A 13,074-nucleotide genomic window follows, 5' to 3' on the forward strand; every position below is an offset into this window, starting at 1 on the left:
AGAATCTAAAACCTCTACAGCAAACATGGCTTCTAACGCTTCTAACAACAACAAACTTCCAACACATCATAGATCAGACACATTAGACATTATACAGGTAAATTTAGCACGATCATATAAAGCATTAGAATAATTAAAATTTTATCAAGAAGAATATAAACAAGATATTTCCGCACTACAAGAACCGTATGCATTAGCAAATAAAATAATCGGATTCCCTATAAAACACAAGATAATAGCACATAACGTTAAACCGAATGTAGCAATAATAATCCACAGTAAAGAAATAATTACTTTCCCTATTTTAGTAGAAGAAAACACAATAGCAATGAGAATAAAGTTCAAAAGCAAAGACATTTTATTACTTAATTGTTACTGGCCACCTAATACGGATAATTTCCAATATTTATCAAGGCTAGAAAATCTGTTAAACTCTATTCAATATACAGAACTTTTAATAACCGGCGACTTTAATGCCAAAAACACTACATGGGGAAGTAAAACAAATGATACAAGAGGGGAAAACATTTTAGAATTAATAATTAGGAATAACTTAATAGTCTCAAATGATAGTAACGCTCCCCCAAGATTTAAAACATCAAGGGCAAAAGTTTGGATTGACTTATCAATTGTAAACAATCTATTCGAGGCCGATATTAATAGATGGGAAGTGCTAAAAGACTTTAACAATAGTGATCACAGATATATTAAAATTGAAATACAGGTAGCACACGACTCGGAAGAAGAAAAACATGGAATTACACTTAAAGGAAGAAAAAAGATTTTGGACGCAATATTAGAAGACCAATGGTTTGCAAACAACAATGAATTTAAGAGTATAAAAGAAGTAGAGGACAGTCTCGACATATTTTAGTCAAAGCTAAATAATCTAGAAACAAAATATACTAAAAAATTGAAACCTTCTAAAAACAAAATGAATGCTTGGTGGACAACAGAGCTCGAAATAAAAAGAAAAAAGTTCGAGCGATGAGAAGAAGATGTCAGAAAGCTAAAGGCGAGATAAGAGAAGCATACAAAAAAGAATACTATACAGAACACGACATATATAACATGCTGAACAAAGCAAAAGACTCAAACTGGGAAGCTTTCTGTTCAGCTAGCTCAAAAAACCCTTTTAACCTTCCTTATAAAATAGCTAATAACAAAATTAAGAAAATTACTATATCCAGCATTGAAAAAGAAGAGGGGGAACAAACTCAAACATTACAAGAAACCGTGGAATACATTTTAGGAAAACTGTACCCAGTAGAAGAATGCAACTTTACTAGGAATTCAGACCAAGCCGAAAACAAACTCGAACACCAGGTACAGGGTGATCACCAGTGCAATGACCACCTGGACTCTCTGATAAAAAATTTGCGTAAGGACGTGGCACCAGGACCTGACAACTTACAAACTGAATTTGTAAAAAGAATATACGAGAAACACAAAACATATTTTCTTAATTTATTTAACGCCTGTTTAAAACTTGGTCATTTCCCTACACAATGGAAAACATCCAGGGTAATTCTAATAAATAAAGCAAATAACGAGGAAAAAATAGGAGTAGGTAATTACAGGCCCATAGCTATTAATTCTATCTTAGGAAAGATTTTAGAGAAACTAATTAAAGACATATTTTTTCCTGTTTAAAAATAATTAGTTACACATAAAACAATTTGGGTTTCGCCACAATACCTCGACAACAACAGCCCTTCTTGAAATAACAAAGAGAGTAAGCAAGAATAAAATAGATAAAAATAGCAGTATAATCATTTCACTAGACATTAAGAATGCGTTCAACGGTATTAGAGCGGACATAGTAACTAAAATTCTTCAAGAATACAATTGCCCACATAACTTAAGATCAATGATAAACTCTGTGCTAACCAACAGAAAAATAAGATATGATCAAGATAATGTAAAAGTCGACAGAAATTTAGCGACAGGATCCCCACAGGGTTCACCTTTGAGTCCTCTCTTGTGGAACCTGATGATGGCAAAATTATTAGAAGCTAAAAGTATTCAAGACACGTACATAATGGCCTTCACAGACGATATTACAGTTGTACTTAATGCAAAAGCAAGGAAAACACTAGAGGACAAAGCCAATCAAGTATTAACCCAAATAAATAACTGGGCACAAGAAATGAGACTTGAATTCAATACAGAAAAATTAAACTTTATAATTATAGGTAAACAATATGATAGTCACCCACCACATTTAAAACTTGGCGGAAAAAGACTGAAAATGATGAAGGAATTAAAAATACTAGGCGTTATTTTTGATTCTGAAATGTCATTTATCCCTCACATGCAATACATTAAAGATAAAGTAGCCCATTTAACTTACCAACTAAGTAAATTTACTGCAGGGCGAAAGGGAATTCAACAAAAGCAATTAAAGACTATTTATACTAGAGGGATTGAGAGGATGATTGCTTACGCTTCTCCAGTCTGGTACAGTAAAAAGATAGAGATTAATAAAAAACTTAAAGCAATTCAAAGAATACCATTAATCCTACTAACCAGAGCATACAGAACCACATCGAATTACTCTCTAAACATATTAGCCAACATCCCACCAATAGCATTAACAATAGAAAAGGAAATAGAAACATATCAAATATTCGTAAAAGGTAAAAACTTCTTATGGAAAGATAGTGTTTACCGAAAATGAAGTCGTATCAAAATACGATCTGTGGGAATTTCACCCGTCTAGAAACTTGTCCTTTCCATTCACAGACAAAGAGCAAGACGTGGACATAAAAATATATACAGACGGTTCCAAAACGGAAGAGAAAGTAGGAGCAGCATATGTTGCGTATAATTCAAGAGGAGAAACATTAACAAAATTGTTCAAATTACCAGAATATTCATCGAACTATGAGGGTGAAGCGATAGCACTATTAAAAGCAATAGAATACATAGAATCAAAGGAAACTAGTTATACATTCCAAATCCTCACAGACAGCCTTTCGTGCTTACAACCATTACGAAATCCCAAAAACAATAGCCCACTTATAGTTAAAATAAAGAAAAAACCTTTTAGGATTACCACGGGAAAAAATAACCTTATCATTTGTCAAAGGACATAACAACAACAAAGGGAATGATATGGCGGACTTGTTAGCCAAAGAGGCTAGTATAGTAGGAGAGTTCGTTGATTTACCGGCTACCAAACCATTTATTAAAAAAACAACTCAATATTTTGGTGAAGGACAAATGGAACAAAATATGGCAAAATGAGGGAAAAAATAGCTTTACCTATGAATGGATAAAAAATGTCAGAACAATCCCAGATAACTTTATAGGCAACTACTATACATCTCAGGCAATCTCAGGTCATGGGAGATTTCCTCATTACTTTTTTAGATTCCACTTGTCTAACACGAATACATGCAAATGTCAACAAGCAGCCATAAATTTTGACCATTATCTGGAATCATGTAGAATAAGAGAAATCCAACGAAAACAATTAATTAAAATTGTTGGAAATAACCCTAAAAGAAGAAAACCAGTATTAATTAAAAATAATCAAGCTCTGGACATTATCGAGGAAATGATAAAGATAATTACAGACTCTATCCCACAAATTTAATACTAACAAAACTTAAATTGTAACTCATGTAAAGATAATTCACTGTATACACAGACCTGATGCCGCTTCGGAAGGAGAACCGACCCCCGGAAGGGCTAGGTGTATACGTACTTTCGTCCGGCGTCGGGTACCAACTCACTCTTACCTAGTTTAATCACCTGCGAAAAATCGAGGGATCATTTGCTCCACTCCCAGGCTATTATAGAATAATTCCCGTAGAAATGAAGCAGGACAACAAGCGTCTTACATCTTGAAAAATAGAGAAATCTCACACTACCACCAAGAAGAGTAGGAGAAAACAGTTCGTTTCAACTTTCGACGCAAGATCCCTGAAGTCAAGGGCAACTCAAGGCAGCAAGCCTCAAGACACAAGGCTCAAGGCAAGCAAGCCTCAAGAAGTCAATTGTATTCAAGATGAAGAAACATATATGTAAATTATCGATCAATAAATCCCGCACCAACCCGCTCTCTTGCTGTGGTTTCGCCGACGGTGATGATCATTACTTCTTTCCATCTTCTACTTTCTTCTTTTCCTCTTTCTTTCTTTTCCTATTTTTCTTCAAAAAAACATTTTTTGGATATCTTCCCTCATTTTTTATATTAAATTTGGCTTTCTCTTCACACCTGCGATACACTAGTGGTGCAGGGCGAGGCATCTCTCCTTTTTGCCTCTCTCACTTTCTGTCCCTATCTACTATCTAGCGAAACCACAGCCAAGGGAACGGGCTTGGCAAAATCAGCGGGGAAAGAAGACCCTGTTGAGCTTGACTCTAGTCTGACTCTGTGAAGAGACATGAGAGGTGTAGCATAAGTGGGAGGTCACGGGATACGGCCTCGTTTCGGCGGGGTCCTCGTGGCCGACAGTGAAATACCAGTACTCTCATCGTTTCTTTACTTACTCGGTGGAGCGGGAAGCGGACCATTGAGTTGTCCACGCTTCTAGCGCCAAGCGATGGGCCCCCGGTCTCCCTTCGGGGCGGTGCCGGTCGGGCCTGCGCGACCTGTTCCGAGGACAGTGTCAGGCGGGGAGTTTGACTGGGGCTCGTGCAAGTGTTCGGCTGGCCGGCAGCATCGGGCTCCGTTTTTTCGGCAATAACGTAAGTACTTTTCGTCCTACGACATATTCGATTATCGTGGGCTGTTTCGGAACTCTCAGGGACCCCAGTTGACGCGCGGGAGGGGGATTAAACCGTACATTTGCCTTTATTTTCCGTCCGCATTTCCCGGCCGTAGGCGGGGAAGCCAATATGGCTGCCCCCAGGAGGGTATGAGTCCATGTCGCGGCTGAAGCAGACGCGCGGGGGATCGCCCCAGGGTAACAGGTCACAGAGTGTCGGCAGTTCGCCGGGATCAGGTACAAGTATCTTTTCGCAAGACGGCGATGAGCTGGTAAATATGGTCGGGCAGGGTGTCGCAGTACAGAGGGGCGCGCCGGCAGGCGTCGACTTAGGAAATGAACACACTACCGGAGCTCCAATTCCTGCTAATTTAACAGAAAACCCGATCAACCCAGCTGCGGATTTCAGGTACACAGAGAAGTGGGATGATATTGCCTCGCGTCAGCGGCGCGTTGAAGAAATCCTTTTCGACGACAAGACCAAAATTACTAATCTGGTTCGGGCTCAGATCATTACAGAGCTAAATGCAATTGTCAAGAACTGTGCAGATTTCCAGGCGGCGGCGGCACAAAGAGATGGCGAGATGCAGGAACTTCGCCGGCAGCTCGCCCAGGCCAGGCAGGAGGCTATGGAATCCCGGATACAGGCGGCCGTTGCGAGTATGTCGGGGCCCGGCCGCTCGTACGCAGCAGCGGTGGCCGGCCGAGTCGATTGCCCGGTCACGTCGGCGGGGGCGCCGGGGCCTGGGCATGCCTCGGGGGCGCCTGATGGTCACGGGACTACAACAAGCATGGCGACCTCACGGCAGTGGGTGCAGGGACACGTGGCTTTTTTGACTCCGGTAAGTCCCACCAATTCTCCAGCTAAGGATGTCATGCGACTGCTCAAGGCAAACATAGACCCTCGTAGTGTGGGACTTGGTGAATTAACTCTGCGCGAGACTCGTCTCGGAGTTACGGTCATCGCTAAAGAGACTACTACTCTTGCCCGTTTACAAACGGCAGTTAATGGAAGCCCGATAACGCGTACGGCTATGACCATGCGCATCCCGGAGAAACGGAAACCACATGTTAAGCTTACTGGTGTCGACCCTGAGGTATCCTCAACGAACCTCATTGAAGCTATTAACGCCCGGAATCCCGGGTTCGAATTGGACACTGCCGCAAGCAAAGTATTAGTATCGTTTCAAGAGCGTGGCGGTAATATGACACACATCGTTGAGGTAAACCCGGCAGATTTTCGGAAACTCCTGAAAAAAGACAGAATTTGTGTCGGGTGGACCGCAGCGCGTGCAGTTGAAGATCTTTATGTCTCGTTGTGTATGTTCTGCGCGTCGTATGGGCACACGCGCCGCTTTTGCCCCGTTAAAGACGTCACGTCTAGGGCGATATGTGCAAAGTGTGCCAGTAATCACCTGGCAGAAAATTGTACTGTGCGCATGGGGGATGCGGCGGTGGCCTGTGCGGCGTGCAGGGCGACGGGAAGGGACTCTGCGGGACACCCGACGAGCGATATTCGTTGCCCGACACGGGCTGAGCGGGTCGCAAGATTGAAAGCCCGTACTGACTATGGCAATTAAGTGGAGTGGGGCCCGCAGCGTTCCCCTCTTGGGGTTGGGGCGCTGCGGACCCTCCGCACAGGAGTCGGGTCCAGTGGTGGGGTGCGTGCAGACGGCGCGGTCGCATGCGGCGGGGCGTCGATTTGTGGGTACGGGGACGCGTGGGAGCACGCCATTGGTAGGGGCATTTGGATTTATTCCCCATACTGTCAACAATCAGACTTCAGCACGACTTTTAAATGATCACAAGCAATAATCTGAAATTCATTCAGGCTAACTTGGACCATGCAAAGGCGGCGACGATGGTGCTGGTCCGAGCCATGCAGACGCAAGGCATCACATTTGCCGTCGTTTGTGATCCCTACATCAGGGCGGGTGCGATTCCGGGTATTCTGGAACATTACCATCGCTTTGCTTCGCCCGACAGTCCCCGAGTAGTTATTTTCGGGGACGGGTCGGGTTTCGACTGTTTTCCCGTCTTGACCAGCACCAACGTCGTTGCGGTGAAATTGTCAACGCCCAATATCAAATTTCTCCTGCTCGGACTGTACGCGCCGCCGCATGTGGACATAGCCCAATTCCTGGATACTGTGTCTGATTGTCTAACACGCACCCAGGAAGACAATGTCATAATAGGAGGTGATTTTAACGCTAAACATGTTAACTGGGGTCGTGGCGGCTGTGATGGCCGGGGTGCAGCGGTGATGCAGCTGATCTGCGCACATGATCTGCATATCTTAAATGATCCCGAGTCGGCCGCTACGTACGAAAATCATTATACCGAGAGTTGGATAGACATAACCCTGGCCAGTGCAAACATGGCCAACAGAGGATACATGTGGCGAGTGTCGGAGGAGGAGACACTTTCAGAGCACCGCGACATCGTATTCTCGTTCCAGGGAACGCCGCTCCTGCTCAGGAAAAAGCTCACGTTCGCGGGCCGCATACGTCTCACACGCTGGCTTGTAAACGAGCCCTGGTTCGCGACGGTGCAGCAGCTGACGGCGCATACTGGGCAGGCCCTCGATCATATCATCCAGAAGTTTTACCTATTGTACGACAGCCATTACGAGAGAAACTTGCAGGTGCCGAAACGGGGGCCGCACAAAGCGAACGCTTGGTGGTCGCCGCAATTAACTGTCGAACGCAACCGTGTTCGCGCAATGCGCAGACGTTATCAAAACGCTCGAGACCCGTCCCTCCGCAATGCATTCCACTTAGCGTTCGTCCGTGCGCGAGTCTCCTACAGAAGATTAATTGAGGTCGCCAAGTCTCAGGCACTCAAGAACTTCTGTACAGAAAGTTCGCGGAAGAACATGTTCGGCGTAGCGTTCAAATCGGCATTTGAAAAACTCCGCCACCCCATCGTGTTGCCGCCCTTACGCACGCCGGCGGGTACCATGACCAAAGACGGACTGGATTCTGCAGCGTTACTGCTCCGAACGCAGGTTGCCCGTGATGATTCGGCGCACGACACTGCTCTGCACAGGGAATTACGAGCAATTGCAGGTGCCCCGGCTGTCGCAAGAAGGGATGACAAACTGTTCACCCTGTCAGAGATAGAATATGCCCTGCACATTGGTCGGACCAGTTCGGCCCCGGGCCTTGACGGCATTACCCTTTCCATACTAAAACTACTTTTTCAATATCACCCGGGTTTCTTTCTATTTATTTTCAACACGGCATTAAAATTGGGGCATTTTCCGGAGAAGTGGAAGAAGGGCAGGGTGGTTTTTATCCCTAAACCCGGACGACCTCCGGATTCTCCGGGCTCCTACAGGCTTATTGTAATGAATTCATTATTCGGCAAAATTCTTGAAAGATTATTAAATTCCCGCTTTTATTACTTCCTTCACTCCTCTCACCTAATCCACGCAAATCAATTCGGTTTTACTCATGGAAGGAGTGCCGTCATGGCCCTGTACGAATTGTGCCGCCGACTCCAAGTCCTGAAACAGTCAAAAACGCCGGCTATTCTGATTGCCATTGATTTTAAATGTGCCTTCGATTCCGTCTGGCACCCGCAAGTACTCTCATACATGCAGCGCAACGGTTGCCCACGTAACCTATTCCATTTACTACGCTCATTTCTAACTGATCGCACCATTGTGTACCGTTCCCATTCGGGAGAAGTGTCTGCAGCACCTACATTGGGGAGCCCACAGGGGTCCCCCATCAGTCCGCTTTTATGGAACGTGGTAGTCCGAGGGGTCCTGGAGTTGGATCTCCCAGGGGACGCGTTTGCTCAAGCGTACGCTGACGATACCATCATTGTTGTACCTGGCGTGAACCGAGCTGACATTGAAAGAAAGGCGGCCGTGATTTTGGACCGCGTGCACGCTTGGTCTCAAGAAGTCAGGGTCGCCATTAATGTGGAAAAATCCTTTTTTGTGGCGTTTCCTCACGGCACTGCTTCGGTCGCGGGGCAGGGGCTCAAAGTGTGTATGGGTGAGGGACGCCTCCGTAAAAAAGACAGCTTAAAAATTCTTGGGGTAGTATTTGATTCGCGATTAGGTTTTCAACCTCACGCGGATTACGTCAGGCAAAAATTGGAACGAACCACTCACAAAATTTTAGCTTATCTTCGCCTTCATTACTCCCTTCGACCGGGTACTCTACAGAAGCTGTATCGCCAGGTAATTCTGCCAATCATCACGTACGCTGCACCGGTCTGGTAGTCGGATTGCCCCGATAGCCAGCTTAGGGACAAGGTGGAATCGTTACAACGGGTTCCGCTGCTTGCTCTCACGGGAGCGTATCGCACCACGCGAACAGCGGCACTGCAAATCCTTGCCCGGGCGCCGCCTTTAACACTAGAATTGGACAGAATACTTGCCGAGTTTAGATTATTTACATTACGACAGCCTATGTGTTTCGGACCTCTGTATTTCCATCCGGAGAACATTGCATACGGATATGATCAGTGGACCGATCACCCGGCCGATCGATTCAGGTATCCGTTTAGCCGGCTCACACCCCGCGCAGCCTTCAGCAAGTCCCTTAGCCCGGCATTGCACATCTACACGGATGGCTCCTTTACGCAGTTCTCTGCGGGAGCCGCGTATGTAGTGATGAGCCCTCACCAACGCGTTCTTCACATAGGGAAATTTAGCATACGCGGAGCGAGCAGTGCGTACTGCGCAGAAGCGGTTGCATTACAAGAGGCATTCGCCTACTTAATGTTCATGCCGACATCGTTTACCGTAGTCAATGTATACTCAGATTGCCTTTGTCTTTTGTAGGCCATTTCTGCCTTTACTTCTACTGACATGCGGGTAGTGCAGCTTAAGCGTGCCCTCCGGAGTCTTTCAGCTCGCTTTTCCATTGCTCTGCATCATGTGCCAGGGCACCGTAACATTCTGGGAAACGAGCTGGCAGATGACGCTGCCGCTAGTGCTGCACGTTATGGCCTCCCGCGCGTACTGCGCACCTCCATCCGAGCTATCAAAACCCAATTCTACGCTCAGATACAACGTGAGTGGGGCCTCAGGTGGCGGTCTGCCAATTCCGATACAGCTCTAATTCACTGGGTGTCCAGCGTTGTGCAGATTCCTGCGTTCTTCCCGCCATCCCGCTCTTTAGTTCATATTCTCACGGAACACGGCCGCTTCCCCTACTACTTGAACAGGTTTGGCCTTGCGCGCACCGCGTTCTGTCCGTGTGGCGTGCTTGCCGAAACATTTCATCATTACCTCACTGATTGTACGCTGACGAGGGAGCTGGCGGGCCACCTGGACGGTGCCTCACGCGACACCATTCGGGTCGCAGATTACCCGATGCTGCTCCAAAGCGCCCGCAATCGCGCCATCCTTACCCGCATCGAACGCTTGGTGAGCGCGGCGGTGCCGGACTGCCCGCGGGATGTGCCTCTAGTGGATGCATGGTAAATGCATTTGGCAGTTTCGAGGCTATTCCCTTTCTGTCACTGCGACCACTGTTGAACCGCTGGGCCTTCCAGCGACTGGGACAGCCGATTGCTGCGGAGTGGCCGGTGTGGGCGCCGTGGCTGGCCCCCTTGTATCCAGCGACTTGGAACCCGGCACTCCCTGATTTGGTGCTTAATCTCCTCCCCTTTCTGACGGCACCAACCACGCAGCGTCGGCTGGGGGTTCGTGGCTGACCCCAGGCCCATGCATTCAGCTCCTATACGGAGCTTAACTGAATGGTCGATTCGCTAAACGTACGAGAACGTCCGGCATCGGAGCCGTGGCTGGCTCAACACGTCCAGCTACTAGGACCCCGGGGTTCTCTGTTTGGCTTTTATGGTTACCGTCCATACTGTGGCTGCCGGATAGTGCTCAGCAGGCTACTGCTCGCACTTGTGCTCCACTGTATTCATAGACCTTCTTGCCTACCTTGGCGTATGCGGCCATTTGGTGGCGCTTTCGCGGGCACCGGCTGCGTGCTGTGGATACTCCCGCCTCTAGGCTTCGGCGCATCGGAGGCTATGCCTCGGTGCTGTCGTCCGGGCGCCCAGCACTTTCGAGACACTATTAGTCATTTGTGTCCTGCGCTCAATGTCGCGGCCTGAACGCGGATGGTCTCGGTGACCTAGCAATGTCCATTGGTTCCTTTATTACGCCGTGCTCTGAGTTCTGTTTCTGGCGTCTCGCTGTCGCGGTTTTGGCAGTGGCACTTCCGCAAGCACGGTGCGGACATGGGTGCGCGCGGGGCGTGCTTACAAACCTGCTAACCCTTCTATGCACGTCATTTTCTCACTTCGCCCTTTTATTTCTTTTCCTCTACTTTCATTTCTTTTCGTCCTGCTCCTCCTATTCCTTACTTTAGCAGCGGATATACTTTGAAGCTGAAGCAGGCATCTGCACACCGCTTTGACTTTTGTTCCTTGCTACTTATACTTTCTACTGTACCATAAATGTACATCTCCTTGTCCAGGTACATACATGTCTCGGATGGAGGCTTAAGTGGCCCTGAGAGTTTGCACTTTGGGTTTTAGTGACGATGGCTGCCCGGTGACTAGTGTTGACTGGGCAGTCACCGTCACCACTTTTAACCAGTGTTCTCAAGTCTCTTTTCAGCTTTTCACGTACCGGCTCTCGCGCTCCCCGGCTGATCAAGGTACTTGGTCGGGGTTTTCACCATCCCTGTCATCTTCACTCTTTACCTTCAGGGGCACTCAGCATGCCGATCATCATCATTATTTTTCTTTGGAGATATCAATAAACGCTCTACGCGAGGCCATTGTGCCCTCGCTGACCTCGCCTTGGGATATTAGCTGTTACCGTGCCCACCCTTTCTTTTTCCAATTGGCTTTTATATATGAAATTTGCGCTTTGGGTTATTGACCCCATTTTATTTATTTTTGATTGGTTTAAGCCTGTTATTGCGTAAGTAGGAGCGGGATTTTCCCTCCTTTCATTTATTTTCTTTTATTTTACATGAGGGAGCAGACTTCGAAAAGGGGCAGTACATCTGTCAAACGGTAACGCAGGTGTCCTAAGGCGAGCTCAGCGAGGACAGAAACCTCGCGTAGAGCAAAAGGGCAAATGCTTGCTTGATCTTGAATTTCAGTACGATTCGAGACCGCGAAAGCGGGGCCCCTCGATCCTTTGGCTTTAAGAGTTTTAAGCAAGAGGTGTCAGAAAAGTTACCACAGGGATAACTGCCTTGTGGCGGCCAAGCGTTCATAGCGGCCTCGCTTTTTGATCCTTCGATGTCGGCTCTTCCTATCATTGCGAAGCAGAATTCGCCAAGCGTTGGATTGTTCACCCACTAATAGGGAAAGTGAGCTGGGTTTAGACCGTCGTGAGACAGGTTAGTTTTACCCTACTGATTACCGGTCGTTGCGATAGTAATTCTGCTCAGTACGAGAGGAACCGCAGATTCGGACACTTGGTTCACGTGCTTGGTCGAGAGACCAGTCGTGCGAAGCTACCATCCGTGGGATTACGACTGAACGCCTCTAAGTCAGAATCCCGTCTAAGCACCGCAACGATATCGTGTGCACTTGCGGCGAAAGCGGGTAAGATTAGCGCCGGGTCGAGCGCGGCGGGCTGCCGCGCTTCCCGGCTCGATGACGCCAAATGAACCCAGAGAGCGCTACACCGGAGGCCGAGTATTGTCGAGGACACTGGTCGCTCTCCAGGGCTATGGCTGGCCTGAATCGCTGCAGCGTCAAATCGTCTGGAGACGACTTAGGTGCCTCTCGTGGTGTCGTAAGTAGTAGAGCAGCCACCACACTGCGATCTATTGAGGCTTAGCCTCTGACTGGAAGGTTTGTCCGCGGTACACAACTGAAACGTACATCCTTCTCGAGCAAGCGATCGCAGCACCGACAGGCGCGAAGAGTGTTGGGTCCTCTCTTGAGACGGACCACAGAGGAGGAGCGAGCTCTTTGCCGGCAGCAAGACTCGCACGAAACGGTTGCCGTTGAGCGCAGCCATTTTTTTTCCGTTTTCGCTCCGTCGCAACTCTAAGACTCAAAGAGTTTATTCAGACAACGTGGTGCAGTTGCCTAGGGCGCAGACCAAAAGGCAAGTGGTTGCTTGACAAGGAGTCTGTACCCTTGCTCCCATTCGCTCTGTGCAGAAAAAGGCGAAACGAAAGGGGACCGTTGTCGTAATATGGCGCCGCTTGAAACGGCTAGTCTTGCGAGAAGGTGCTTTGCAAAGACGTTCTGCTCAAGTGCAATGGCAGCGGACCATCGCTGTTAGCACCTGCGACGAGAGGAGCCACTGGTGCTTTCGCATCCACTTGTGGCACGAGAGTTGGAGGGCGTTGCCGATCTTGATTGTCGTGAAGCAGCCCGCGGGAAACTGCGCTGCGTGCGCTGTGTC

General features: G+C 47.6%; 1 long non-coding RNA gene across 1 annotated transcript; it reads left to right on the forward strand.

Annotated features, from left to right (window-relative positions):
• Positions 1-2,326: 2,326 nt before the first annotated feature.
• On the forward strand, positions 2,327-12,518 carry LOC140213802 (uncharacterized). The gene is made up of 2 exons (XR_011890786.1): positions 2,327-4,645; positions 11,706-12,518. It is a non-coding gene; the product is annotated as an uncharacterized lncRNA (long non-coding RNA).
• Positions 12,519-13,074: the final 556 nt, after the last annotated feature.

This window comes from Dermacentor andersoni, chromosome 10 (genome assembly GCF_023375885.2).
Source record: "Dermacentor andersoni chromosome 10, qqDerAnde1_hic_scaffold, whole genome shotgun sequence".
Taxonomy (NCBI): domain Eukaryota; kingdom Metazoa; phylum Arthropoda; class Arachnida; order Ixodida; family Ixodidae; genus Dermacentor; species Dermacentor andersoni.